The sequence below is a fragment of the Salvelinus namaycush genome, unplaced genomic scaffold, assembly GCF_016432855.1.
Source record: "Salvelinus namaycush isolate Seneca unplaced genomic scaffold, SaNama_1.0 Scaffold1062, whole genome shotgun sequence".
NCBI classification, from domain to species: Eukaryota; Metazoa; Chordata; class Actinopteri; order Salmoniformes; family Salmonidae; genus Salvelinus; species Salvelinus namaycush.
This window is the reverse complement of record NW_024057745.1, coordinates 1-25,000: the sequence shown is the minus strand read 5'-3', so window position 1 is coordinate 25,000 and position 25,000 is coordinate 1. Positions and strand designations below refer to the sequence as shown.

General features: G+C 39.5%; 10 non-coding genes and 9 pseudogenes across 10 annotated transcripts; all 19 read left to right on the top strand.

The window, feature by feature from the left end:
• Positions 1 to 370: 370 nt before the first annotated feature.
• LOC120035586 lies at positions 371 to 535 on the top strand. Its single transcript, XR_005474220.1, has one exon. It is a non-coding gene; the product is annotated as a U1 spliceosomal RNA (small nuclear RNA).
• Positions 536 to 1,206: 671 nt separating this feature from the next.
• On the top strand, positions 1,207 to 1,325 carry LOC120035557. Its single transcript, XR_005474193.1, has one exon. It is a non-coding gene; the product is annotated as a 5S ribosomal RNA (ribosomal RNA).
• A 718-nt stretch (positions 1,326 to 2,043) lies between these two features.
• LOC120035585 lies at positions 2,044 to 2,208 on the top strand. The gene has a single exon (XR_005474219.1). It is a non-coding gene; the product is annotated as a U1 spliceosomal RNA (small nuclear RNA).
• A 6,989-nt stretch (positions 2,209 to 9,197) lies between these two features.
• On the top strand, positions 9,198 to 9,347 carry LOC120035546 (annotated as a pseudogene).
• A 672-nt stretch (positions 9,348 to 10,019) lies between these two features.
• LOC120035561 lies at positions 10,020 to 10,138 on the top strand. The gene has a single exon (XR_005474197.1). It is a non-coding gene; the product is annotated as a 5S ribosomal RNA (ribosomal RNA).
• A 693-nt stretch (positions 10,139 to 10,831) lies between these two features.
• On the top strand, positions 10,832 to 10,981 carry LOC120035545 (annotated as a pseudogene).
• A 672-nt stretch (positions 10,982 to 11,653) lies between these two features.
• On the top strand, positions 11,654 to 11,772 carry LOC120035566. Its single transcript, XR_005474202.1, has one exon. It is a non-coding gene; the product is annotated as a 5S ribosomal RNA (ribosomal RNA).
• A 691-nt stretch (positions 11,773 to 12,463) lies between these two features.
• Positions 12,464 to 12,613, top strand: LOC120035544 (annotated as a pseudogene).
• A 672-nt stretch (positions 12,614 to 13,285) lies between these two features.
• Positions 13,286 to 13,404, top strand: LOC120035553. The gene has a single exon (XR_005474192.1). It is a non-coding gene; the product is annotated as a 5S ribosomal RNA (ribosomal RNA).
• Positions 13,405 to 14,095: 691 nt separating this feature from the next.
• Positions 14,096 to 14,245, top strand: LOC120035554 (annotated as a pseudogene).
• Positions 14,246 to 18,041: 3,796 nt separating this feature from the next.
• LOC120035552 lies at positions 18,042 to 18,188 on the top strand (annotated as a pseudogene).
• Positions 18,189 to 18,887: 699 nt separating this feature from the next.
• Positions 18,888 to 19,006, top strand: LOC120035593. The gene has a single exon (XR_005474226.1). It is a non-coding gene; the product is annotated as a 5S ribosomal RNA (ribosomal RNA).
• Positions 19,007 to 19,697: 691 nt separating this feature from the next.
• LOC120035551 lies at positions 19,698 to 19,844 on the top strand (annotated as a pseudogene).
• Positions 19,845 to 20,531: 687 nt separating this feature from the next.
• On the top strand, positions 20,532 to 20,650 carry LOC120035559. The gene has a single exon (XR_005474195.1). It is a non-coding gene; the product is annotated as a 5S ribosomal RNA (ribosomal RNA).
• Positions 20,651 to 21,341: 691 nt separating this feature from the next.
• LOC120035550 lies at positions 21,342 to 21,488 on the top strand (annotated as a pseudogene).
• Positions 21,489 to 22,184: 696 nt separating this feature from the next.
• Positions 22,185 to 22,303, top strand: LOC120035581. Its single transcript, XR_005474215.1, has one exon. It is a non-coding gene; the product is annotated as a 5S ribosomal RNA (ribosomal RNA).
• A 691-nt stretch (positions 22,304 to 22,994) lies between these two features.
• On the top strand, positions 22,995 to 23,140 carry LOC120035547 (annotated as a pseudogene).
• A 686-nt stretch (positions 23,141 to 23,826) lies between these two features.
• LOC120035576 lies at positions 23,827 to 23,946 on the top strand. The gene has a single exon (XR_005474211.1). It is a non-coding gene; the product is annotated as a 5S ribosomal RNA (ribosomal RNA).
• Positions 23,947 to 24,640: 694 nt separating this feature from the next.
• On the top strand, positions 24,641 to 24,791 carry LOC120035555 (annotated as a pseudogene).
• The last annotated feature ends 209 nt before the right edge of the window (positions 24,792 to 25,000 follow it).

Here is a 25,000-nt window from a genome sequence, read left to right as displayed (position 1 = left end):
ATGTGAGATGTTATCGATAATAAATCAATTGCTTTCATGCATTTGTCTGTGTGTGTGTGTGTGTGTGTGTGTGTCTGAATGTGATTGTATTTCGTCATATCGCATACATTTGTGATATCAGACAGGTTAAGATATTAAAAAGTCATTGGTGATTTTTTCTACAGTGTTGCATGATGGGAATCTAGTGGTTCACTGATATAATCTAGTAAACAAAATGAACTACTTTTTCACCACTCTGTCTGCAAGTGCATTCCTAAACGGCATTTAACGCAGGTCGATGTGATGTGATATTATCAGAACACAAAGTGGTTACCATTAGCCGAAAATGTTGGCACTGGAGACACTTGCCCTCCACCGATGACTATAACTCATACTTACCTGGCAAGGGAGATACCGTGATCAAGAAAGGCGGTTCACCCAGGGCGAGGCTTAGCCATTGCACGCCAGCTATGCTGACCCCTGTGAATTTCCCAAATGTGGAAATCTCGATTGCATAATTTATGGTAGTGGGGGACTGCGTCCGCGCTCTCCCCTGATGTCTTGTTTAATGACAAACCGTTGCTTGGCGGCAAGCTTGAGGATGACTTGAGCCAATTGCCCGTGCTTATGGAGATCTTTGAAGTCAGTTGTGAAAGACACTTTGTGGACCAATTGAAAGGTAGAAACATTTGTTTGTAGCCAAACATTGTTGACATTTTGTGGAAACATCATGTTGCGAAATGCAGCATGGTATTTATGCCACGCTGGTACTTCAATCAAGAGATAGTTGAGAAGCCGCTCTAACCCCCATGGTCATGATGTGTCATACGCCCATGCGCTTACAATATGAAATTGTCCATACATGCGCTCCTCCTTAGCACAGAACAATGCAATAGGTTTTCAACATTCAGAGATTTTGTGTATTTATTCTGGCTAGTAGGATAGCTGCATGGGAAACTGTTGCTAATGATGTATTTGTCAGAAGTCATTGTATTTGTCCGTTTTTTCCCACAAGGCTGAAATATGTGCCCTCGCTTTGAAATGTTAGCAAGGTTGGTTTGTATTTCATCCAACTATCTGTGCTAAAAAGTGATGGCTACAGTATATGTAATTTCTTCCACTTTCTGAGTGACCCAAAGTTCAGGCTGCTTATCTAATTGGTGAAATGCAATGTCTGTTTATCAGACTCACTTTGACTTTATATGGTGTACCAAGAGTTAGTCATTCGCTTACGGCCATACCAGCCTGAATACGCCCGATCTCGTCTGATCTCGGAAGCTAAGCAGGGTTGGGCCTGGTTAGTACTTGGATGGGAGACTGCCTGGGAATACCAGGTGCTGTAAGCATTTTGTCCACTAGGGTGTGCTCTGGCATTATTTCATCAGCAACACTGCCTTGTAGTAAGCATTTGATGCTGAATTGACTAAATGCAGCTTCTATGGGCTAGTCTCCCCTGCCCTTTTAATACGATCAAAGTTCCTTGTGTTGTCAGGGAGCAACTGCCTTTTATGCATAAGACAAATAAGAATATTGTTACTGAATGCAGCTTGTGTGTGCTTTGTGCTCCCTCGCCCTGTTCAAATGATCAAAGGAAATAATGCTGGTGAGGAGTGGAACTGGACTGGTGTCTGATGGCCCTGTGTTTTCCATGGTGGAATTACAACCCTTCTTTTACGGAGTAAATCAAAAGCACAAGAGAATGTGAGATGTTATCGATAATAAATCAATTGGTTTCATGCATTTGTCTGTGTGTGTGTGTGTGTGTGTGTCTGAATGTGATTGTATTTCGTCATATCGCATACATTTGTGATATCAGACAGGTTAAGATATTAAAAAGTCATTGGTGATTTTTCTACAGTGTTGCATGATGGGAATCTAGTGGTTCACTGATATAATCTAGTAAACAAAATGAACTACTTTTTCACCACTCTGTCTGCAAGTGCATTCCTAAACGGCATTTAACGCAGGTCGATGTGATGTGATATTATCGGAACACAAAGTGGTTACCATTAGCCGAAAATGTTGGCACTGGAGACACTTGCCCTCCACCGATGACTATAACTCATACTTACCTGGCAAGGGAGATACCGTGATCAAGAAAGGCGGTTCACCCAGGGCGAGGCTTAGCCATTGCACGCCAGCTATGCTGACCCCTGTGAATTTCCCAAATGTGGAAATCTCGATTGCATAATTTATGGTAGTGGGGGACTGCGTCCGCGCTCTCCCCTGATGTCTTGTTTAATGACAAACCGTTGCTTGGCGGCAAGCTTGAGGATGACTTGAGCCAATTGCCCGTGCTTATGGAGATCTTTGAAGTCAGTTGTGAAAGACACTTTGTGGACCAATTGAAAGGTAGAAACATTTGTTTGTAGCCAAACATTGTTGACATTTTGTGGAAACATCATGTTGCGAAATGCAGCATGGTATTTATGCCACGCTGGTACTTCAATCAAGAGATAGTTGAGAAGCCGCTCTAACCCCCCATGGTCATGATGTGTCATACGCCCATGCGCTTACAATATGAAATTGTCCATACATGCGCTCCTCCTTAGACACAGAACAATGCAATAGGTTTTCAACATTCAGAGATTTTGTGTATTTATTCTGGCTAGTAGGATAGCTGCATGGGAAACTGTTGCTAATGATGTATTTGTCAGAAGTCATTGTATTTGTCCGTTTTTTCCCACAAGGCTGAAATATGTGCCCTCGCTTTGAAATGTTAGCAAGGTTTGTTTGTATTTCATCCAACTATCTGTGCTAAAAAGTGATGGCTACAGTATATGTAATTTCTTCCACTTACTGAGTGACCCAAAGTTCAGGCTGCTTATCTAATTGGTGAAAATGTCTGTTTATCAGACTCACTTTGACTTTATATGGTGTACCAAGAGTTAGTCATTCGCTTACGGCCATACCAGCCTGAATGCGCATTTCCTGATTGGAGAAGTGACGACAGGTGCGAGTGTCTGAGCTGTGAGTGAGTGTTTGCTGGAGAGTGTTTGCTCGAGAGCTATTTTTGTTAATTAATTGGTTTTTGCAATATAATTTATTATTTTCTTCAGTTGAATAGTTTTAAGTTTGGTTAGTCTTCCCCCTTGCAGTTTTTCTGCTTGGGGGAGAGTTTTTTGGATTCATTTTTTTACTATGACGGACAACATGGAAAAGACAAACGGAATGGACAAAGACAACGAAAAGGCGCAACGGAAGAAAAATGAAGATAAAGAAGAAATGAAATATGGCAAGGAATACACGGTGGCAATTGAGTTGGAAGGAGAAGACAAGGTGACGACAATGGAACTACTAAGAGCAATTAAGGAGGTGTGTGGAGAGGTGGTGGGATGCCGAATGAAAGGGGAGAAGAAGTACGAAATTACGATGAGAAATGAAAAAGGAAAAGAACGTCTAATGGATGGATTAAGAATAAAGGATACAAAGATTCTGGCGAGAGATATTAATGTGAAGGAAGTGGTGGTGTCGTTCATGAATCTCCCAGTATATGTAGAAGATGGTGTGATACTGGGCAAGCTGAGTAGCTGGGGAGTGGCGGCTGTCTCGGAGATAAGGAGGAGAGTTTGGCCAGGAACGGAGGTGGTTGACGGGACACGTTTCTGCAAGGTCAAGTTCACAGAAAAAGTGACATCATTACCTTATTCTACAAGAATTGAGACGTTGGAGGGAGCAGAATATTTCAGAGTCATTCATGACAAACAGGTCAGAGTGTGTCGTATGTGTATTCAACCCGGGCACATAGTAAAGACTGCCCGGAATTTAAGTGTTTTAAGTGTGGCAATCAAGGACACTATGCGAGAGAATGTGATGGAGAGAAGGAAAGGAATTTTTGTGGTGGATGCAGAAAGAGATTGGCGGAGTGCAACTGTGGAGAGGTTAGGGCTGAAGAGGGGAGTCAAACAATATATGAGGAAGCAGTGGGATTGTCGAAAGAAGGAGAAGAAGATGGAGGAGAGGACGTGGTGGAGGGTGGAGAGACGGAGGAAGGAAGAAGGAAGAAGGACCAGAAGATAAATGAAATTGGGAGCAGTATGGACTCAGAAGTAAGAAGAGGGAGTTTTCAGGAGGAGGGGGGGAGTGGAATGGGGGGAAGCACGGGGGACTCACAGGTTTTGGGGGAAGGCACAGCACTAACAAGTAGCTCGGGGGGTGAAGAAATGGAGGGGGTTATGGAGTTGATGACAATACCAGAGACGGTGATGAGCACGGGGAGCACAACGACTATACAAGAAAGCGGAGATGAATACGGGGAGCACAACGGATGTGGATGTCAAGAGGGTGAGTTGGCTGGAAAACATGGACTTGGAAGAGATATCGGATACGGAGGATGGAGAAAAGATTGAAAGAACGAGGGAAGGATACAGGAAGAGGAAAGCGGCGGGAAGAGGGGGAGAGAAAGGGTGGAAGAGGAAAGAAACTGGATAACAGGTAGAGGAAAATGAAATTATATTTTATCATTTTATTATTTATTAGAATGGTAATATAATGTCAATAAATGCAAATGGATTGAGGACAATGGGAAAATTTAATAGAATAGTAAAAATGAAGAAGTCAGATATTTTATGTATTCAAGAGACGCACTGGGATAATGTATGTGTTTTAGAAGTTAAAAAAATATGGAGGGATTTTATTTATGTAAACAATGGCAGAGGGAATTCAAGTGGGGTTGCTATTTTATTGAGGAGGGATGTGGTGGATAATGTGAAACAGATATATAATGATAATAATGGGAGGATTTTAATTGTAGATTTTGAATATATGAGTATGGTTTTTAGAATTATAAATATTTATGCGCCTAATACTGAAATAGAGCGCAAAGATTTATTTTTAGAAATAGGGAAATGGTGTGAGGGAAACTGTATTGTAGTTGGGGATTTTAATGTTAAAATGGATAGACTGGATATGACAAGAGGAGCTATTTTTAGAAGTGATGTATCTAGGGGGGTTTTAAAGAAGATGATGTTAGAAAAAGGAATAATTGATATATGGAGAGAGGAAAATCCAGAAAAAAGAGAATTTTCTAGAAGGCAGGTGGTTTTAGGGGATTTGAAACAAACGAGGATAGATCTGGTTTTAGTAAAAGAAGGTTTAAGGAATTTTATGAAAGATATTAAGTATGTTTTTACAACTTTTAGTGATCATGCAGGTTTAACATTTTCAGTGGGATTAGATAAGGAAAGAACAGGGGGTGGAATATGGTGTATGAATGCAGGGTATTTGGGAGATGAGGAATATGGGAAACAACTTAAATCTTTGATAGCATGTGAAATGGAGGATAAGCAGAAAGAGAATGATAAGTGTTCATGGTGGGATAAGGTTAAGGAAAAAATAAAAGTTTTTAGTATAGGATATGCAAGGAAAAAGAGAGGTAGGATGAAAAGAGAAGAAAATGAGTTGAGGGCTAAATTGGATAAAGAAATGAGGAAGTGTGACAGTGAACCTAATTATAATATAGGAAAGTTTTTGGAATTAAAAGCACAATTGACTAAATATGAAATAGATAAGTGTAAGGGTGCAATTATAAGAAGTAAGGCAAAGTATGTTTTGGAGGGGGAGAAATGTACTTCATTTTTTCTTGGTTTAGAGAAGAATAAACAGAGGAGAACATATATTAGAGAGATCGAAAATATAAAGGGTGAAGTTGTCAATGATTATGTAGAGGTTTTAGAAACAGTGCAGAATTTTTATAAGGATTTATTTAAGAAAGGGGAGGTGGATGAGGGGTGTGTAAAGGAGATATTGGATAGTGTGGATGTGCAAATTAATGTAGAGGATAAACAAATGTGTGATGGGAAGATAACATTGACTGAAGTTAAAGATGCGATTAAGGGTTTACAAGTAAATAAGAGTCCTGGAGTAGATGGAATAATTGCAGAGTTTTATAAAATATATGCCAGTTTTTTAGCACCTATTTTATTGGAAGTTTATCAATATATGGAGGATAATGATAGTATTTCTGAATCTATGGTGACAGGGCTGATAACGATTTTATATAAAAATAAGGGGAGTAAATTAAAATTGGAGAATTATAGGCCAATTAGTTTATTAAATTCGGATTATAAGATTTTAGCAAAGATACTGGCAAATAGAATGAAGCAAGTTTTAAATGATATTATAGCACCTACACAGAATTATAGTGTGCCTGGTAGAGATATTGCGGATACAATTAATACAATTAGAGATGTGATAAATAAAATGAATCATGATAAGATGGGGGGAATTGTTTTAAGCATAGATTTAAATAAAGCTTTTGATAGGGTGGAACATGATTTTATGTTTAGGGTAATGGATAAATATGGTTTTGGTAATAGAATAATAGGATGGATAAAATTATTATATAAGAAGGCAAAAAGTAGGGTGAAATGTAATGGGGTTTTAACCGATTCTTTTATTCTTGAGAGATCTGTGAGACAGGGGTGTCCTTTATCAGCTTTATTATTCGTTTTATCGGTAGAACCTTTAGCAGCATTTCTTAAAAGAGATAATCTTATAAATTGTGTAGAGACTCCGCAAGGAGGTTTTAGTTTGATACATCAATACGCAGATGATACCACTATAACAGTTAGAGATGAGGGTAGTGTAAAAAGGGTGATGGAGTGTTTTAAAGTATATGGACAAGCATCGGGTGCAAAGGTTAACATGGAGAAGTCAGTAGTAATGTATATTGGGAAGATTAATGAGGGGAATTTTCCTTTTAAAGTGGTTAAAGATTATTTTAAGGTATTAGGAGTGTTTTTAGGGGTGAAAGAAATGGAAGCTAGGGATTTGACATGGAGTGGTGTAATAAATAAAGTTAGAAAGGTGGTAAATATGTGGAGGGGGAGGTCTTTGAAATTAAAAGGGAAAGTAATTGTCATAAATTCATTGTTGATGTCAATATTTATTTATGTAATGAATGTTTTGGATATGCCAGAATGGGTTTTATCTGAAATGAATAAAATTGTAGTTGATTTTTTATGGGAAGGGAAGGGGGTGAGAATAGCTTTTAAAACTTTGATTGCAGGTTATGAGGAGGGGGGTTTGAAGTTGGTAGATTTAAGTGTAAGGAAAACAGCAATTAGAGTAAAAATGGTACGGAAATATTTATTTGGTGAATTGGATTATGGGTGGAAAAGGTTTTTTAAAGAGTATTTGCAGGAGGTTGGGAGGATGGGGGACAATGGTTTATTGATGAGTATGAAGAAGGAAATGTTAGGTAATATACCTTTGTTTTACAGAGAAGTGTTTGAGGCTTGGGGGCGGTTTTTACCAAATATTTATTATGAATGTACCAGTTTAGAAAATATTTTAAATCAGCCGATATTTTTAAATCCAAAGATAAAGTGCAATAATATGATGTTGTTTTGTAAATATTTTATGAGGGCTGGGATGAGGCAGATAGGTGACATAGCATATGAGGTAATTCCTGGGTTTCTTCCATTTCAGGCTATATATGACAATGTGGTTGAAGTAGATGAAGAAATAAGTAAAACTACTGTGGAGAATATGTACAAGAAAATATTAGGATGTATTCCCGGGGAGTGGGTGATTTTAATAAACAAAGAGGTGGTCAAAAGATCTAGGGCTTTACCAGTTTTATATTATGAAAGTAATGGGGAGAAACATGATTTATCAGGTCTAAAAGTTAAAATGGTTTATAGAAAATGTATTTTAAAAGAGATAAAAAGTCCTGCTGCGGAGAAAGTGTGGTCTAGGGTGTTTCCAAACATGGATGTAAAATCAATATGGAAGAATGTAAATGTAAAATATAATTTTATAGAATGTGAAGACAATGATTTTAAATTGAAACATAATAGGATTTTTACAAATGTGGTTTTGCATCAAATAAATAGGGATATTAAAAGAGAATGTGATATTTGTGGTACGGGGGTGGAAAATTTGATGCACTTTTTTATTGAATGTAGTAGGTTGAAAGAGTTTCATGAGTTTTTAAAAGGACTTTTAGTAAAACATTGGGGAGAAGAGATTTTTACTGGGGTGGAGTGGAGGAGGTTGTTTCTTTTTGGTTTAAATGGGAAAAGTAAAGTTTTAAATATTAATTTGGTGAATTTTGTAATAAGTCATGCTAGATATGCGATAAGATTAAGAAGGAATTTAGGTCATTATGAAGGGAAAATTGTGAGTGTGGAAGGTTTTTTTAGGAGCATATTAGAGAGAGATATAGAGATAATATATAGATACGGTGGAGGAAATTTTGAAAAATTGTTTGTGTGGGGGAGTACTTTTATTGAAATTCTGTCAAATGGGAAACTTGTATTTCATTATTAAGTGGATTAGGATGATTGTGTTTTTTAATAGGTTTTATTTTATTTATTTTTTATTTTTTGATTTTGTAAAAGGATGAATTGTTCATCCTTTTTTATTATTGATTGAATGTTGTAAATATTATGTGTTTTTTCATAATAAAAGATAAAAAAAAAAAAATACGCCCGATCTCGTCTGATCTCGGAAGCTAAGCAGGGTCGGGCCTGGTTAGTACTTGGATGGGAGACCGCCTGGGAATACCAGGTGCTGTAAGCCTTTTGTCCACTAGGGGGTGTGGCATTATTTCATCAGCAACACTGCCTTGTAGTAAGCATTTGATGCTGAATTGACTAAATGCAGCTTCTATGGGCTAGTCTCCCCTGCCCTTTTAATACGATCAAAGTTCCTTGTGTTGTCAGGGAGCAACTGCCTTTTATGCATAAGACAAATAAGAATATTGTTACTGAATGCAGCTTGTGTGTGCTTGTGCTCCCTCGCCCTGTTCAAATGATCAAAGGAAATAATGCTGGTGAGGAGTGGAACTGGACTGGTGTCTGATGGCCCTGTGTTTTCCATGTTGGAATTACAACCCTTCTTTTATGGAGTAAATCAAAAGCACAAGAGAATGTGAGATGTTATCGATAATAAATCAATTGGTTTCATGCATTTGTCTGTGTGTGTGTGTGTGTGTCTGAATGTGATTGTATTTCGTCATATCGCAAACATTTGTGATATCAGATAGGTTAAGATATTAAAAAGTAATTGGTGATTTTTTCGACAGTGTTGCATGATGGGAATCTAGTGGTTCACTGATATAATCTAGTAAACAAAATAAACTACTTTTTCACCACTCTGTGTGCAAGTGCATTCCTAAACGGCATTTAACGCAGGTCGATGTGATACGATATTATCAGAACACAAAGTGGTTACCGTTAGCGGAAAATGTTGGCACTGGAGAGACTTTTCCTCCACTAAGAAGAAGAGATATCGTGATCAAGAAGGTGGTTCACCCAGTGTGGGGCTCAGCCATTGCACTCTGGCTGTGCTGACCCCTTGCGAATTTTCCAAATGTGGGAATCTCGATTGCATAATTTATGGTAGTGGTCGTTTGCGCTTTACTCTGATTTCTTTGTAAATAATAAACCTTTGCTTGGCGGCAGGCTTGAGGATGACTTGAGTCAACTGACTGTGCTTATGGAGATCTTTGAAGTCAGTTGTGAAAGAGACTTTGTGGACCAATCGAAAGGTGTAAACATTTGTTTGTAGCAAAACATTGTTGGCATTTTGTCGAAACATTATGTTGCGAAATGCAGCATTGTATTTATGCCACGCTGGTACTTCAATCAAGAGATAGTTGAGAAGCCAGTCTAACCCTCACCCCGGTCATGATGTGTCATGCGCTTCCAATATGAAATTGTCCATACATGCGTTCCTCCTTAGCACAGAACAATGCAATAGGTTTTCAACATCCAGAGCTTTTGTGTATTTATTGTGGCTAGTAGGATAGCTGCATGGGAAACTGTTGCTGATGATGTATTTGTCAGAAGTCATTGTATTTGTCCGTTTTTTCCCACAAGGCTGAAATATGTGCCCTCGCTTTGAAATGTTAGCAAGGTTTGTTTGTATTTCATCCAACTATCTGTGCTAAAAAGTGATGGCTACAGTATATGTAATTTCTTCCACTTTTGGAGTGAGCCAAAGTTCAAGCTGCTTATCTAATTGGTGAGAATGCAATGTCTGTTTATCAGACTCACTTTGACTTTATATGGTGTACCAAGAGATGTGCCTTCGCTTATGGCCATACCAGCCTGAATACGCCCGATCTCGTCTGATCTCGGAAGCTAAGCAGGGTCGGGCCTGGTTAGTACTTGGATGGGAGACTGCCTGGGAATACCAGGTGCTGTAAGCCTTTTGTCCACTAGGGGGTGTGGCATTATTTCATCAGCAACACTGCCTTGTAGTAAGCATTTGATGCTGAATTGACTAAATGCAGCTTCTATGGGCTAGTCTCCCCTGCCCTTTTAATACGATCAAAGTTCCTTGTGTTGTCAGGGAGCAACTGCCTTTTATGCATAAGACAAATAAGAATATTGTTACTGAATGCAGCTTGTGTGTGCTCTGTGCTCCCTCGCCCTGTTCAAATGATCAAAGGAAATAATGCTGGTGAGGAGTGGAACTGGACTGGTGTCTGATGGCCCTGTGTTTTCCATGTTGGAATTACAACCCTTCTTTTATGGAGTAAATCAAAAGCACAAGAGAATCTGAGATGTTATCGATAATAAATCAATTGGTTTCATGCATTTGTCTGTGTGTGTGTGTGTGTGTCTGAATGTGATTGTATTTCGTCATATCGCAAACATTTGTGATATCAGATAGGTTAAGATGTTAAAAAGTAATTGGTGATTTTTTCGACAGTGTTGCATGATGGGAATCTAGTGGTTCACTGATATAATCTAGTAAACAAAATAAACTACTTTTTCACCACTCTGTGTGCAAGTGCATTCCTAAACGGCATTTAACGCAGGTCGATGTGATACGATATTATCAGAACACAAAGTGGTTACCGTTAGCGGAAAATGTTGGCACTGGAGAGACTTTTCCTCCACTAAGAAGAAGAGATATCGTGATCAAGAAGGTGGTTCACCCAGTGTGGGGCTCAGCCATTGCACTCTGGCTGTGCTGACCCCTTGCGAATTTTCCAAATGTGGGAATCTCGATTGCATAATTTATGGTAGTGGTCGTTTGCGCTTTACTCTGATTTCTTTGTAAATAATAAACCTTTGCTTGGCGGCAGGCTTGAGGATGACTTGAGTCAACTGACTGTGCTTATGGAGATCTTTGAAGTCAGTTTTGAAAGAGACTTTGTGGACCAATCGAAAGGTGTAAACATTTGTTTGTAGCAAAACATTGTTGGCATTTTGTCGAAACATTATGTTGCGAAATGCAGCATTGTATTTATGCCACGCTGGTACTTCAATCAAGAGATAGTTGAGAAGCCAGTCTAACCCTCCCCCCGGTCATGATGTGTCATGCGCTTCCAATATGAAATTGTCCATACATGCGTTCCTCCTTAGCACAGAACAATGCAATAGGTTTTCAACATCCAGAGCTTTTGTGTATTTATTGTGGCTAGTAGGATAGCTGCATGGGAAACTGTTGCTGATGATGTATTTGTCAGAAGTCATTGTATTTGTCCGTTTTTTCCCACAAGGCTGAAATATGTGCCCTCGCTTTGAAATGTTAGCAAGGTTTGTTTGTATTTCATCCAACTATCTGTGCTAAAAAGTGATGGCTACAGTATATGTAATTTCTTCCACTTTTGGAGTGAGCCAAAGTTCAAGCTGCTTATCTAATTGGTGAGAATGCAATGTCTGTTTATCAGACTCACTTTGACTTTATATGGTGTACCAAGAGATGTGCCTTCGCTTATGGCCATACCAGCCTGAATACGCCCGATCTCGTCTGATCTCGGAAGCTAAGCAGGGTCGGGCCTGGTTAGTACTTGGATGGGATACCGCCTGGGAATACCAGGTGCTGTAATCCTTTTGTCCACTAGGGGGTGTGGCATTATTTCATCAGCAACACTGCCTTGTAGTAAGCATTTGATGCTGAATTGACTAAATGCAGCTTCTATGGGCTAGTCTCCCCTGCCCTTTTAATACGATCAAAGTTCCTTGTGTTGTCAGGGAGCAACTGCCTTTTATTTATAAGACAAATAAGAATATTGTTACTGAATGCAGCTTGTGTGTGCTTTGTGCTCCCTCGCCCTGTTCAAATGATCAAAGGAAATAATGCTGGTGAGGAGTGGAACTGGACTGGTGTCTGATGGCCCTGTGTTTTCCATGTTGGAATTACAACCCTTCTTTTATGGAGTAAATCAAAAGCACAAGAGAATGTGAGATGTTATCGATAATAAATCAATTGGTTTCATGCATTTGTCTGTGTGTGTGTGTGTGTCTGAATGTGATTGTATTTCGTCATATCGCAAACATTTGTGATATCAGATAGGTTAAGATATTAAAAAGTAATTGGTGATTTTTTCGACAGTGTTGCATGATGGGAATCTAGTGGTTCACTGATATAATCTAGTAAACAAAATAAACTACTTTTTCACCACTCTGTGTGCAAGTGCATTCCTAAACGGCATTTAACGCAGGTCGATGTGATACGATATTATCAGAACACAAAGTGGTTACCGTTAGCGGAAAATGTTGGCACTGGAGAGACTTTTCCTCCACTAAGAAGAAGAGATATCGTGATCAAGAAGGTGGTTCACCCAGTGTGGGGCTCAGCCATTGCACTCTGGCTGTGCTGACCCCTTGCGAATTTTCCAAATGTGGGAATCTCGATTGCATAATTTATGGTAGTGGTCGTTTGCGCTTTACTCTGATTTCTTTGTAAATAATAAACCTTTGCTTGGCGGCAGGCTTGAGGATGACTTGAGTCAACTGACTGTGCTTATGGAGATCTTTGAAGTCAGTTGTGAAAGAGACTTTGTGGACCAATCGAAAGGTGGAAACATTTGTTTGTAGCAAAACATTGTTGGCATTTTGTCGAAACATTATGTTGCGAAATGCAGCATTGTATTTATGCCACGCTGGTACTTCAATCAAGAGATAGTTGAGAAGCCAGTCTAACCCTCCCCCCGGTCATGATGTGTCATGCGCTTCCAATATGAAATTGTCCATACATGCGTTCCTCCTTAGCACAGAACAATGCAATAGGTTTTCAACATCCAGAGCTTTTGTGTATTTATTGTGGCTAGTAGGATAGCTGCATGGGAAACTGTTGCTGATGATGTATTTGTCAGAAGTCATTGTATTTGTCCGTTTTTTCCCACAAGGCTGAAATATGTGCCCTCGCTTTGAAATGTTAGCAAGGTTTGTTTGTATTTCATCCAACTATCTGTGCTAAAAAGTGATGGCTACAGTATATGTAATTTCTTCCACTTTTGGAGTGAGCCAAAGTTCAAGCTGCTTATCTAATTGGTGAGAATGCAATGTCTGTTTATCAGACTCACTTTGACTTTATATGGTGTACCAAGAGATGTGCCTTCGCTTACGGCCATACCAGCCTGAATACGCCCGATCTCGTCTGATCTCGGAAGCTAAGCAGGGTCGGGCCTGGTTAGTACTTGGATGGGAGACCGCCTGGGAATACCAGGTGCTGTAATCCTTTTGTCCACTAGGGGGTGTGGCATTATTTCATCAGCAACACTGCCTTGTAGTAAGCATTTGATGCTGAATTGACTAAATGCAGCTTCTATGGGCTAGTCTCCCCTGCCCTTTTAATACGATCAAAGTTCCTTGTGTTGTCAGGGAGCAACTGCCTTTTATGCATAAGACAAATAAGAATATTGTTACTGAATGCAGCTTGTGTGTGCTCTGTGCTCCCTCGCCCTGTTCAAATGATCAAAGGAAATAATGCTGGTGAGGAGTGGAACTGGACTGGTGTCTGATGGCCCTGTGTTTTCCATGTTGGAATTACAACCCTTCTTTTATGGAGTAAATCAAAAGCACAAGAGAATCTGAGATGTTATCGATAATAAATCAATTGGTTTCATGCATTTGTCTGTGTGTGTGTGTGTGTCTGAATGTGATTGTATTTCGTCATATCGCAAACATTTGTGATATCAGATAGGTTAAGATGTTAAAAAGTAATTGGTGATTTTTTCGACAGTGTTGCATGATGGGAATCTAGTGGTTCACTGATATAATCTAGTAAACAAAATAAACTACTTTTTCACCACTCTGTGTGCAAGTGCATTCCTAAACGGCATTTAACGCAGGTCGATGTGATACGATATTATCAGAACACAAAGTGGTTACCGTTAGCGGAAAATGTTGGCACTGGAGAGACTTTTCCTCCACTAAGAAGAAGAAATATCGTGATCAAGAAGGTGGTTCACCCAGTGTGGGGCTCAGCCATTGCACTCTGGCTGTGCTGACCCCTTGCAAATTTTCCAAATGTGGGAATCTCGATTGCATAATTTATGGTAGTGGTCGTTTGCGCTTTACTCTGATTTCTTTGTAAATAATAAACCTTTGCTATGAGAAATGTACTTCCTTTTTTCTGGGGCTTGAAAAACGAAAGAAATTTAAGAGTTATATTGTAGAATTAGAAAATGAAAAAGGTGTAAAGGTAAATGATTTTGTTGACATCTTAGATTCAGTTGAATCCTTTTACAGAAATCTTTATAAAAAGAATGATGTGGACAAAGTGTGTGTTGCAAAAGTGTTGGAGAAAATCAGTGCCAAAGTATCTCAGGCAGATAGAATGATGTGTGATGAAGATATTTCAATTGTGGAAATCAAGAAAGCAATTGAGAACACTCAAGGAAATAAAAGTCCAGGTTTGGATGGTTTAACAAATGAATTCTATAAAGCTTTTGTGGATATTTTGGCACCCATTTTATTGAAGGTTTTTCAGTATATGGAAGAGAATAAGGAAATCCCTGAGTCTATGTCAATTGGTATGTTAACCATCTTGTTTAAAAATAGAGGCAGTAGGTTAAAGTTAGAAAATTATAGGCCTATTAGTCTTCTGAATTCAGATTATAAAATACTGACTAAAGTTTTGGCTAATAGGATGAAAATGGTGATTGGAAGTATTATTACATCAACACAAGCCTACGGAATACCCGGAAGAGATGTTGCCGATGTAATTTGTACAATTAGAGATGTTGTTAATCAAATGAAAAATGAAGGTGGTATAGTTTTAAGTTTAGATTTTAAGAAAGCTTTTGATAAAGTGGAACATAGTTTTCTACTACAGACTTTGGAGAGGTTTGGTTTTGGGCCAAAATTTGTATCTTGGATTAACTTGTTGTATAGTGGAGCAAAAAGTTGTGTTAAATGTAACGGAGTGTTAACAGATACTTTCCCTATAGAGAGGTCAGTAAGGCAGGGTTGTCCTTTGTCAGCTCTGTTGTACAGTGTTTCTACAGAACCTTTAGCTGTTTTAATACTTGGAGACAAAGAGGTGAGGGGTGTTGGAATCCCAGGTGGTGGTGTCAGTGTTATACATCAGTACGCTGATGACACTACTTTTACTGTGAAGGATGTAGGTAGCATTGAAAGCATTATGAAAATCATAGATATCTATTGTAAGGCATCGGGGGCTGAAGTTAATATAGAGAAGACGGAAATTATGTTCTTTGGGGATATCAATGCAAATAAGTGTGAGATTCCATTTAAGGTAGCTAAGGATTTTATGAAGGTGCTGGGAGTACATATTGGTGTAGAGGAGAAAGAGGCAAGGGATATAACTTGGACAGGGATCCTCAATAAAATCAAGCAAACTTTGAATTTCTGGAAAAATAGAAAATTAAAGTTAAAAGGTAAAATAATTGTAGTAAATGCTTTGGTATCATCTAAACTTGTGTATGTTTTGGGAGTTCTAGACATGCCAGAGTGGGTTCTAAATGAATTGAATAATGTGGTGTCTAATTTTATATGGGATGGTAAAGGTGTTAGAATTGCGCAGAAAACATTGATAGCAGACTATGATGATGGAGGTTTAAAACTTGTAGATTTTGATGTTAAAAGAAAAGCTATTAGGATAAAAATAGTAAAGAAATATTTGTATGACAGCTTAGATTATGGCTGGAAACATTTTTTCAAAGTCTATTTAGATGAGAGTGGTGGATGTGAAGATAATGGTTTGTTGATGGGTCTTAAAAGGAAAATGTGTGAAAAGGTACCAGATTTTTATAAAGAAGTGTTAAATGCATGGGCAGAGTTGTTGCCTAATGTGTATTATGAGTGTGGGCATATTGACCTAATTATGAATCATCCTGTTTTTCTGAATGAGAAACTTAAGTACAAAGAAAAGGTGTTATATAGTGAAGTATTCATGAGTGCAGGTCTTAGACAAATAAAAGATTACACATATGAGGTAATTCCAGGTTTTTTTCCTGAGGAAGCTATTTTTGATACCATCCATGAATGGGATGTAGAGGTGGGTAGGGGAACAGTGAGAAATATGTATGAGAAGATAAAAGAAAGTATACCAAGTAAATGGGTGGATTTAATAAATAGTGAAGTTGTTAGGGAAGATTTATTTGTCTTTCCAAATTTGTTTATTGGTAACAGTAAGGAGAAGGCTCATTTATCTAGTATCCCAGTGAAAAGATTCTATAAAATAATGGTAGAGAAAAATGTGAAAAGGCCAGCTGCGGAGAAAGTTTGGAAAGGAATTTTTCCGACTTTGGACGTAAAAAAGATATGGAAAACTTTAAATGTAAAATATAATAGTATGGAATGTGAAAGTAACGATTTTAAAATAAGGCATAATCGTATATATACAAAAGTGGTTTTACATCAAATCAATAGGGAAATAAATAGAGAATGTGACTTATGTGGTGAGTCACCGGAAAATTTAATGCATTTGTTTGTGGAATGTAAGGAGTTAAAAGATTTATTTTGTAAAGTAAAGGGAATGATTCATAGAAACTGGGGGGGTGATATTTTGAAAAAATATGTGTGGGATGAATTGGTGTTATTTGGCGTGTCTGGTAAATGTGAGGGTGTTAATGTGGGTTTGTTGAATGTTGTTTTGAGTTTCTTGAGGTATGCTATTTTTTGTAGGAGGAATTATGCTTTTTTTGAGGGGAAGAAGGTAAGGGTGTGGGATATTTTTGTAGTATTGTTAAAGAAGCATATAGATATGTTTTAGTGTTATGGAAAGGAATGTTTTGATGAAGCTTTTGTGGAGGGGAGTGGGTTGATTTCAAACGTGGATGGTGGAAGAATCACTTATAATTTTTGAAAGTATTGGTATGTTTATTAATTTATTGGTTTTCATAGTTGTTCGGAAGAGTTGATTTCAACATGCCTGTTTTGTGAGATTGGAATTTATGTTAGGCTTTTATTAGTTTTTGTTGTATTTTATTTATTTGAGTTCTTTGATTTGATAGGGGGTGAATTGTTCACCTGCCTATGTTAGTCTCGGTTTTTGTGTATTGTACATTTGATAAAATATTGTAATTGAAACTTTTTATAATAAAAAAAAAAAAAAAAAAAAATATGCCCGATCTCGTCTGATCTCGGAAGCTAAGCAGGGTCGGGCCTGGTTAGTACTTGGATGGGAGACCGCCTGGGAATACCAGGTGCTGTAAGCCTTTTGTCCACTAGGGGGTGTGGCATTATTTCATCAGCAACACTGCCTTGTAGTAAGCATTTGATGCTGAATTGACTAAATGCAGCTTCTATGGGCTAGTCTCCCCTGCCCTTTTAATACGATCAAAGTTCCTTGTGTTGTCAGGGAGCAACTGCCTTTTATGCATAAGACAAATAAGAATATTGTTACTGAATGCAGCTTGTGTGTGCTCTGTGCTCCCTCGCCCTGTTCAAATGATCAAAGGAAATAATGCTGGTGAGGAGTGGAACTGGACTGGTGTCTGATGGCCCTGTGTTTTCCATGTTGGAATTACAACCCTTCTTTTATGGAGTAAATCAAAAGCACAAGAGAATCTGAGATGTTATCGATAATAAATCAATTGGTTTCATGCATTTGTCTGTGTGTGTGTGTGTGTCTGAATGTGATTGTATTTCGTCATATCGCAAACATTTGTGATATCAGATGGGTTAAGATATTAAAAAGTAATTGGTGATTTTTTCGACAGTGTTGCATGATGGGAATCTAGTGGTTCACTGATATAATCTAGTAAACAAAATAAACTACTTTTTCACTACTCTGTGTGCAAGTGCATTCCTAAACGGCATTTAACGCAGGTCGATGTGATATGATATTATCAGAACACAAAGTGGTTACCGTTAGCGGAAAATGTTGGCACTGGAGACACTTTTCCTCCACTAAGCAGAAGAGATACCGTGATCAAGAAGGTGGTTCACCCGGTGTGGGGCTCAGCCATTGCACTCTGGCTGTGCTGACCCCTTGCGAATTTTCCAAATGTGGGAATCCGATTGCAAAATTTATGGTAGTGCTCGTTTGAGCTTTACCCTGATGTCTTTGTTAATGATAAACTGTTGCTTGGCGGCAGGCTTAAGGATGACTTGAGTCAACTGACTGTGCTTATGGAGATCTTTGAAGTCAGTTGTGAAGGAGACTTTGTGGACCAATCGAAAGGTGGAAACATTTGTTTGTAGCAAAATATTGTTGGCATTTTGTCGAAACATTATGTTGCGAAATGCAGCATTGTATTTATGCCACGCTGGTACTTCAATCAGGAGATAGTTGAGAAGCCACTCTAACCCCCCCCCCCCCCCCCCCCCCCCGGTCATGATGTGTCATACGCGCCCCATGCGCTTCCAATATGAAATTGTCCATACATGCGTTCCTCCTTAGCACAGAACAATGCAATAGGTTTTCAACATCCAGAGCTTTTGTGTATTTATTGTGGCTAGTAGGATAGCTGCATGGGAAACTGTTGCTGATGATGTATTTGTCAGAAGTCATTGTATTTGTCCGTTTTTTCCCACAAGGCTGAAATATGTGCCCTCGCTTAGAAATGTTTGCAAGGTTTGTTTGTATTTCATCCAACTCTCTGTGCTAAAAAGTGATGGCTACAGTATATGTAATTTCTTCCACTTTTTGAGTGAGCCAAAGTTCAAGCTGCTTATCTAATTGGTGAGAATGCAATGTCTGTTTATCAGACTCACTTTGACTTTATATGGTGTGCCAAGAGATGTACCTTCGCTTACGGCCATACCAGCCTGAATATGCCCGATCTCGTCTGATCTCGGAAGCTAAGCAGGGTCGGGCCTGGTTAGTACTTGGATGGGAGACCGCCTGGGAATACCAGGTGCTGTAAGCCTTTTGTCCACTAGGGGGTGTGGCATTATTTCATCAGCAACACTGCCTTGTAGTAAGCATTTGATGCTGAATTGACTAAATGCAGCTTCTATGGGCTAGTCTCCCCTGCCCTTTTAATACGATCAAAGTTCCTTGTGTTGTCAGGGAGCAACTGCCTTTTATGCATAAGACAAATAAGAATATTGTTACTGAATGCAGCTTGTGTGTGCTCTGTGCTCCCTCGCCCTGTTCAAATGATCAAAGGAAATAATGCTGGTGAGGAGTGGAACTGGACTGGTGTCTGATGGCCCTGTGTTTTCCATGTTGGAATTACAACCCTTCTTTTATGGAGTAAATCAAAAGCACAAGAGAATCTGAGATGTTATCGATAATAAATCAATTGGTTTCATGCATTTGTCTGTGTGTGTGTGTGTGTCTGAATGTGATTGTATTTCGTCATATCGCAAACATTTGTGATATCAGATGGGTTAAGATATTAAAAAGTAATTGGTGATTTTTTCGACAGTGTTGCATGATGGGAATCTAGTGGTTCACTGATATAATCTAGTAAACAAAATAAACTACTTTTTCACTACTCTGTGTGCAAGTGCATTCCTAAACGGCATTTAACGCAGGTCGATGTGATATGATATTATCAGAACACAAAGTGGTTACCGTTAGCGGAAAATGTTGGCACTGGAGACACTTTTCCTCCACTAAGCAGAAGAGATACCGTGATCAAGAAGGTGGTTCACCCGGTGTGGGGCTCAGCCATTGCACTCTGGCTGTGCTGACCCCTTGCGAATTTTCCAAATGTGGGAATCCGATTGCAAAATTTATGGTAGTGCTCGTTTGAGCTTTACCCTGATGTCTTTGTTAATGATAAACTGTTGCTTGGCGGCAGGCTTAAGGATGACTTGAGTCAACTGACTGTGCTTATGGAGATCTTTGAAGTCAGTTGTGAAGGAGACTTTGTGGACCAATCGAAAGGTGGAAACATTTGTTTGTAGCAAAATATTGTTGGCATTTTGTCGAAACATTATGTTGCGAAATGCAGCATTGTATTTATGCCACGCTGGTACTTCAATCAGGAGATAGTTGAGAAGCCACTCTAACACCCCCCCCCCGGTCATGATGTGTCATACGCGCCCCATGCGCTTCCAATATGAAATTGTCCATACATGCGTTCCTCCTTAGCACAGAACAATGCAATAGGTTTTCAACATCCAGAGCTTTTGTGTATTTATTGTGGCTAGTAGGATAGCTGCATGGGAAACTGTTGCTGATGATGTATTTGTCAGAAGTCATTGTATTTGTCCGTTTTTTCCCACAAGGCTGAAATATGTGCCCTCGCTTAGAAATGTTTGCAAGGTTTGTTTGTATTTCATCCAACTCTCTGTGCTAAAAAGTGATGGCTACAGTATATGTAATTTCTTCCACTTTTTGAGTGAGCCAAAGTTCAAGCTGCTTATCTAATTGGTGAGAATGCAATGTCTGTTTATCAGACTCACTTTGACTTTATATGGTGTGCCAAGAGATGTACCTTCGCTTATGGCCATACCAGCCTGAATATGCCCGATCTCGTCTGATCTCGGAAGCTAAGCAGGGTCGGGCCTGGTTAGTACTTGGATGGGAGACCGCCTGGGAATACCAGGTGCTGTAAGCCTTTTGTCCACTAGGGGGTGTGGCATTATTTCATCAGCAACACTGCCTTGTAGTAAGCATTTGATGCTGAATTGACTAAATGCAGCTTCTATGGGCTAGTCTCCCCTGCCCTTTTAATACGATCAAAGTTCCTTGTGTTGTCAGGGAGCAACTGCCTTTTATGCATAAGACAAATAAGAATATTGTTACTGAATGCAGCTTGTGTGTGCTCTGTGCTCCCTCGCCCTGTTCAAATGATCAAAGGAAATAATGCTGGTGAGGAGTGGAACTGGACTGGTGTCTGATGGCCCTGTGTTTTCCATGTTGGAATTACAACCCTTCTTTTATGGAGTAAATCAAAAGCACAAGAGAATCTGAGATGTTATCGATAATAAATCAATTGGTTTCATGCATTTGTCTGTGTGTGTGTGTGTGTCTGAATGTGATTGTATTTCGTCATATCGCAAACATTTGTGATATCAGATGGGTTAAGATATTAAAAAGTAATTGGTGATTTTTTCGACAGTGTTGCATGATGGGAATCTAGTGGTTCACTGATATAATCTAGTAAACAAAATAAACTACTTTTTCACTACTCTGTGTGCAAGTGCATTCCTAAACGGCATTTAACGCAGGTCGATGTGATATGATATTATCAGAACACAAAGTGGTTACCGTTAGCGGAAAATGTTGGCACTGGAGACACTTTTCCTCCACTAAGCAGAAGAGATACCGTGATCAAGAAGGTGGTTCACCCGGTGTGGGGCTCAGCCATTGCACTCTGGCTGTGCTGACCCCTTGCGAATTTTCCAAATGTGGGAATCCGATTGCAAAATTTATGGTAGTGCTCGTTTGAGCTTTACCCTGATGTCTTTGTTAATGATAAACTGTTGCTTGGCGGCAGGCTTAAGGATGACTTGAGTCAACTGACTGTGCTTATGGAGATCTTTGAAGTCAGTTGTGAAGGAGACTTTGTGGACCAATCGAAAGGTGGAAACATTTGTTTGTAGCAAAATATTGCTGGCATTTTGTCGAAACATTATGTTGCGAAATGCAGCATTGTATTTATGCCACGCTGGTACTTCAATCAGGAGATAGTTGAGAAGCCACTCTAACCCCCCCCCCCCCCCCCCCCCGGTCATGATGTGTCATACGCGCCCCATGCGCTTCCAATATGAAATTGTCCATACATGCGTTCCTCCTTAGCACAGAACAATGCAATAGGTTTTCAACATCCAGAGCTTTTGTGTATTTATTGTGGCTAGTAGGATAGCTGCATGGGAAACTGTTGCTGATGATGTATTTGTCAGAAGTCATTGTATTTGTCCGTTTTTTCCCACAAGGCTGAAATATGTGCCCTCGCTTAGAAATGTTTGCAAGGTTTGTTTGTATTTCATCCAACTCTCTGTGCTAAAAAGTGATGGCTACAGTATATGTAATTTCTTCCACTTTTTGAGTGAGCCAAAGTTCAAGCTGCTTATCTAATTGGTGAGAATGCAATGTCTGTTTATCAGACTCACTTTGACTTTATATGGTGTGCCAAGAGATGTACCTTCGCTTACGGCCATACCAGCCTGAATATGCCCGATCTCGTCTGATCTCGGAAGCTAAGCAGGGTCGGGCCTGGTTAGTACTTGGATGGGAGACCGCCTGGGAATACCAGGTGCTGTAAGCCTTTTGTCCACTAGGGGGTGTGGCATTATTTCATCAGCAACACTGCCTTGTAGTAAGCATTTGATGCTGAATTGACTAAATGCAGCTTCTATGGGCTAGTCTCCCCTGCCCTTTTAATACGATCAAAGTTCCTTGTGTTGTCAGGGAGCAACTGCCTTTTATGCATAAGACAAATAAGAATATTGTTACTGAATGCAGCTTGTGTGTGCTCTGTGCTCCCTCGCCCTGTTCAAATGATCAAAGGAAATAATGCTGGTGAGGAGTGGAACTGGACTGGTGTCTGATGGCCCTGTGTTTTCCATGTTGGAATTACAACCCTTCTTTTATGGAGTAAATCAAAAGCACAAGAGAATCTGAGATGTTATCGATAATAAATCAATTGGTTTCATGCATTTGTCTGTGTGTGTGTGTGTGTCTGAATGTGATTGTATTTCGTCATATCGCAAACATTTGTGATATCAGATGGGTTAAGATATTAAAAAGTAATTGGTGATTTTTTCGACAGTGTTGCATGATGGGAATCTAGTGGTTCACTGATATAATCTAGTAAACAAAATAAACTACTTTTTCACTACTCTGTGTGCAAGTGCATTCCTAAACGGCATTTAACGCAGGTCGATGTGATATGATATTATCAGAACACAAAGTGGTTACCGTTAGCGGAAAATGTTGGCACTGGAGACACTTTTCCTCCACTAAGCAGAAGAGATACCGTGATCAAGAAGGTGGTTCACCCGGTGTGGGGCTCAGCCATTGCACTCTGGCTGTGCTGACCCTTGCGAATTTTCCAAATGTGGGAATCCGATTGCAAAATTTATGGTAGTGCTCGTTTGAGCTTTACCCTGATGTCTTTGTTAATGATAAACTGTTGCTTGGCGGCAGGCTTAAGGATGACTTGAGTCAACTGACTGTGCTTATGGAGATCTTTGAAGTCAGTTGTGAAGGAGACTTTGTGGACCAATCGAAAGGTGGAAACATTTGTTTGTAGCAAAATATTGTTGGCATTTTGTCGAAACATTATGTTGCGAAATGCAGCATTGTATTTATGCCACGCTGGTACTTCAATCAGGAGATAGTTGAGAAGCCACTCTAACCCACCCCCCCCGGTCATGATGTGTCATACGCGCCCCATGCGCTTCCAATATGAAATTGTCCATACATGCGTTCCTCCTTAGCACAGAACAATGCAATAGGTTTTCAACATCCAGAGCTTTTGTGTATTTATTGTGGCTAGTAGGATAGCTGCATGGGAAACTGTTGCTGATGATGTATTTGTCAGAAGTCATTGTATTTGTCCGTTTTTTCCCACAAGGCTGAAATATGTGCCCTCGCTTAGAAATGTTTGCAAGGTTTGTTTGTATTTCATCCAACTCTCTGTGCTAAAAAGTGATGGCTACAGTATATGTAATTTCTTCCACTTTTTGAGTGAGCCAAAGTTCAAGCTGCTTATCTAATTGGTGAGAATGCAATGTCTGTTTATCAGACTCACTTTGACTTATATGGTGTGCCAAGAGATGTACCTTCGCTTATGGCCATACCAGCCTGAATATACCCGATCTCGTCTGATCTCGGAAGCTAAGCAGGGTCGGGCCTGGTTAGTACTTGGATGGGAAGACCGCCTGGGAATACCAGGTGCTGTAAGCCTTTTGTCCACTAGGGGGTGTGGCATTATTTCATCAGCAACACTGCCTTGTAGTAAGCATTTGATGCTGAATTGACTAAATGCAGCTTCTATGGGCTAGTCTCCCTGCCCTTTTAATACGATCAAAGTTCCTTGTGTTGTCAGGGAGCAACTGCCTTTTATGCATAAGACAAATAAGAATATTGTTAGCTGAATGCAGCTTGTGTGTGCTCTGTGCTCCCTCGCCCTGTTCAAATGATCAGAAGGAAATAATGCTGGTGAGGAGTGGAACTGGAACTGGTGTCTGATGGCCCTGTGTTTTCCATGTTGGAATTACCAACCCTTCTTTTATGGAGTAAATCAAAAGCACAAGAGAATCTGAGATGTTATCGATAATAAATCAATGTTTCATGCATTTGTCTGTGTGGGTGTGTGTGTCTGAATGTGATTGTATTTCGTCATATCGCAAACATTTTGTGATATCAGATGGGTAAGGACTATTAAAAGTAATTGGTGATTTTTTTTCGACATGTTGCATGATGGAATCTAGTGGTTCACTGATATAAGTCTAGTAAACAAAAGTAAACTACTTTTTCACTACTCTGTGTGCAAGTGCATTCCTAAACGGCATTTAACGCAGGTCGATGTGATATGATATTATCAGAACACAAAGTGGTTACCGTTAGCGGAAATGTTGGCACTGGAGACACTTTTCCTCCACTAAGCAGAAGAGATTCCGTGATCAAGAAGGTGGTTCACCCGTGTGGGGCTCAGCCATTGCACTCTGGCTGTGCTGACCCCTTGCGAATTTTCCAAATGTGGGAATCCGATTGCAAAATTTATGGTAGTGCTTTGTTAATGATAAACTGTTGCTTGGCGGCAGGCTTAAGGATGACTTGAGTCAACTGACTGTGCTTATGTAGAGATCTTTGAAGTCAGTTGTGAAGGAGACTTTGTGGACCAACGAAAGGTGGAAACATTTGTTTGTAGCAAAATATTGTTGGCATTTTGTCGAAACATTATGTTGCGAAATGCAGCATTGTATTTATGCCACGCTGGTACTTCAATCAGGAGATA